Source organism: Sphaeramia orbicularis, chromosome 8 (genome assembly GCF_902148855.1).
Source record: "Sphaeramia orbicularis chromosome 8, fSphaOr1.1, whole genome shotgun sequence".
Classification (NCBI taxonomy): Eukaryota; Metazoa; Chordata; class Actinopteri; order Kurtiformes; family Apogonidae; genus Sphaeramia; species Sphaeramia orbicularis.
Window position 1 is genome coordinate 42,069,301 of NC_043964.1, and position 3,634 is coordinate 42,072,934.

The window sequence follows — 3,634 nt, forward strand, 5'->3', positions numbered from 1 at the left end:
TTATTTGTACATTTCATCCAGACTTTGGATAGCTTCTTCTTTTGTGTATTCTCTCCAGTCACTGGGGATTTCTCCACTGCCCTCAAATTTTAAGTGATGACAGTCTTCCAGTTCTTTCTGAAATCGACATAAAAACCATTTCCAGTATGTCAGATTAGATCCATCTGCTGTGATCAGCCAGGTTTCATATTCTCCTCCAGCAGTTTGATAAATTTTATAAGGAATGAATTCCTCTGAGCCAGGTCGGGGACGGAATAAATGATCACTGAAGACTTTAGTTGTGCAGAAATCAACGCACAGATCCAGCGTCTCTAGATCATGCCACCCTTGAATCCCAGAGGGACGATGAAAAGGGACACTGTGTTTGTTAGGACTGTGATCTTTTGCAGTGTTTGTACAAATAGCTGCACAGAAAGGACACGTCTCCCAGCAGCAGTCACAAAGCTGCTTAATGAGGATTTGATCAGGCTGCTCCCTGAATTCCTTCATTTTATCTAATGCGTGTTTTTTCATGTCTTCAAAGACAGGTGTAAGTCTTTCCTCAATCCCTTTCTTCATGAAGCCAAAATCATTCACATCAGTAAAGTTTTCTGAATAAATGGAAGAAAATGCTAACACATCTTTCAGCAAACTGGAAAATTTCTGCAGCCACATTTCCAGGTCTCCTCGCTGTGTTTTCACCTCTTCTGTAACAACAAATAAAGCTCGACTTATCTGATTCTTGATATCATCTACATTTTTCTTGAGTATATTCTGTGCTTTTTCTCTGTGGTCTGTGTAGATGTATTTGTTCGCTTCATTTTTGATGAAACTCTCAACATGTCTCCTTGGTTGGCACAGGTAAATGATGTAACTATAAAAGATTTCTTTCTCTGCCAGTGACTTCAACACATGTTTCTCCAAGTTCAGCCTGTTCTCACAGAATGCTGCGATACTACACCTCATCTCTCCAGCAAGATCGATGGCAGTCTTTGTGCAGACGGCTTCAACAATGGAACCCTTCAGTTTTTCCCAGATCAGTTCTCCAAGTACAACAGCAGATGAGTTTTCTTTGCAGAAGCTCCAGAACACACTGTAATATTCACCTTTCTTACTTTCTAAATATGTGTGTGCATCATTGTTCATCTTGAAATTTTTGTGAGACTCTTAAAAGCCAAGGTTCTGCTCTGTCAAACACATACAACAGGAGATCGATGGTAAACTCCTTCTTCAGAGCATATCTCCACTGTGAGTCAAACTCTATCACTTTATCTTGTACAGTGTTGGCATCTTCTTGCAAGAACATAGGACTGTAGCCTCTTGTTGCAACAGGTTTGCTCTTAATCAAATCAAGGCAAACCATTGTGACATCATCACCAAGAAGATTGACCACCAGACGAACCAGTTCAGGTTCACATCCGTTGTCATTATTGTTATTAATGCAGTTTCATGTTGTTTTTGCTTGCTTGTTTCAGGGTAAAGAGAGTGAAGACTTATTATTCAACCATTGTCTCAGTAAAACATGTGAGTCTGCACTGATGATGTACATTTAATATACTTTATACACAAGAAATACAATTATTGCAACAGTCTCAGGAGTTGACAGTATTTCAGTTCATGTTTAGTTAACACACAACCTCTTTATTATGGTCTCTGAAGTAAAGTTGAAAGATGCAGACTGCAATAATTAATCCCTTTGTTTGTGGTCATCTACTATTAAAGAGCATTTCTTCAGAATCCTTTCCCTGGAGCTTCACTGTGCTGAATTATATACATGTGGGCAAGGTTTCTGTCAGGTTATTTTTCATTAGCTGTGAGCTGGGAGTAATGCGGAGACTTGAAGCTTACAATGTTCATACACAGACTTTTCATTGCTTTCTGAGACTTCTTGTGTTTAGCATTCAAAGGTTAACTACATACAACCTGCTGTTCTTCCCATCAAAGAACAACTGCTTCCTGAAACAAATTCCATGCAGCCGCAATACAACGGTGGAGGAATGCTACTTTTCAAGCTGGGCAGTTTCTGGGAGTGGTTCAGCTCATGCATTGAGAGAAGAATTCATTACCAAAATTTTTGCAAAAGTTTTGAAATCAACACTATGTAAATACTACCACACATTAGACACAAGTTAATATGTGGTAAGTATTTATAAAAAATACTGTGACAAGCTGGGATGAAACCTTGAAATGACAAAACTGTGTATCAACAGTTATCATCAATGCTATTTTAACCATTACAACCATATGTTAGTCACTGTGTAAAGGATTTAAAGGTCCTGTACAGCGTAGGCCATTAGTGACTCCAGATTCTTTCAGATTGACTTATTTGCCAATAAAGTCGAAGTCAAGTCGGCTTGTTGTATGATGACATCATCACTTTGACAGTGGAGGAACAACACAGACACACAGCTGTTCAACAATGAGCAACTTGTACTAAAGTTTATTGGAACATTAACAAAGTACAGTAAAGAGCAGAATAAAATACTGGAAAGACACAAGTGTCAACAGTCCTTCTCAGACATTTAACCAAAACAAAACATAGGTTAGCACCTTGAATTTTCTTTTAAATTTAAGTGAACAACATAAAGTGGTTAAAGGTTCAGACAGCAAGCAGAAAAGATGCACAGCATGTTAGAGAAAAGAGCGCATTGTCTTCATGAAATAAATGAACAGAATAATCCAAAAACACTGGCAGTCCAAATTATTCTTCAGTATTAGTGGTGCTTACATGGTTCACAGAACATTACTGAGAGAATAGTTTTTCTAGATCACAGTCAGTTTAGTTATCCTACAAAGTCGTCTTCTTCCTTCAGTCTTGGCCTTGTGCTAGTGATGTGCGAGTGTTCTGTTTTTGGTTTTTTTGGGGTTTTTTTTAAACCTGCTTTGTGGAATTTTTTGACCTGCCCTGCAAATAAAGTGACTTTTTTTGGACCCGCACCAACCCGACCTGGGTCCGCTGATCCGCGCATCACTACCACTCACTGCGCTCCATGTTTTCATGTATAGAGATGAGAGTATCGACATGCGCTGACTGACGGCTCATACGCTGTCAGGTGATGGAAGGGAGAGAGAGAATAACACACGACCAGTCGACTCCTCCAAAGTAACGTCGACTTGTGCCACAGACGTCGACACATCGACAAACCAACTTTTCAGTTAACGCCCTAGTACAGAGAATTCGTTTAAAGTGGATTGCAGTGACATCTTTGGCCCTAATCGGTGGTGTATTTAAGGGACAAAGACTCTGTTTTCCATGAGCACTATCGCCTACTGTCGTAAAGGCAATACTCTGGCCAAGGCACTTTGAAGCTAATGACTGAAGCAAGGGAGTAGGTTTGATTTTGACATTGGTGGGGACACAAAAGTGCCCCAAGGCAGCACTCTGGAAAGTTGATATTTTTTTCCATTTGCAATCATAATTTCCCATCATGTCAAGCTGATCAAACAAGCAAACAATCATAGTCAGAAAAAAAATTCAGTAATTGACAAGTTTCTAATGCATGTCTGAATATCTAAGGATAATACAAGAATTTATTGCATTCTGCAAAGTTATTCTCATGACTAACAAATCCATTATTATTTCACCCGACCTTTGAATTTTCAGCCTCTTGTCCTCTACCTCCTCTAGCCTCTCTACTGTCTGTCACCTGACATA

At 39.3% G+C, this 3,634-nt stretch overlaps 1 pseudogene; it reads right to left on the reverse strand.

Annotated features, from left to right (window-relative positions):
- Window positions 1-1,342, reverse strand: LOC115424854 (interferon-induced very large GTPase 1-like; annotated as a pseudogene).
- Between the last annotated feature and the right edge of the window lie 2,292 nt (window positions 1,343-3,634).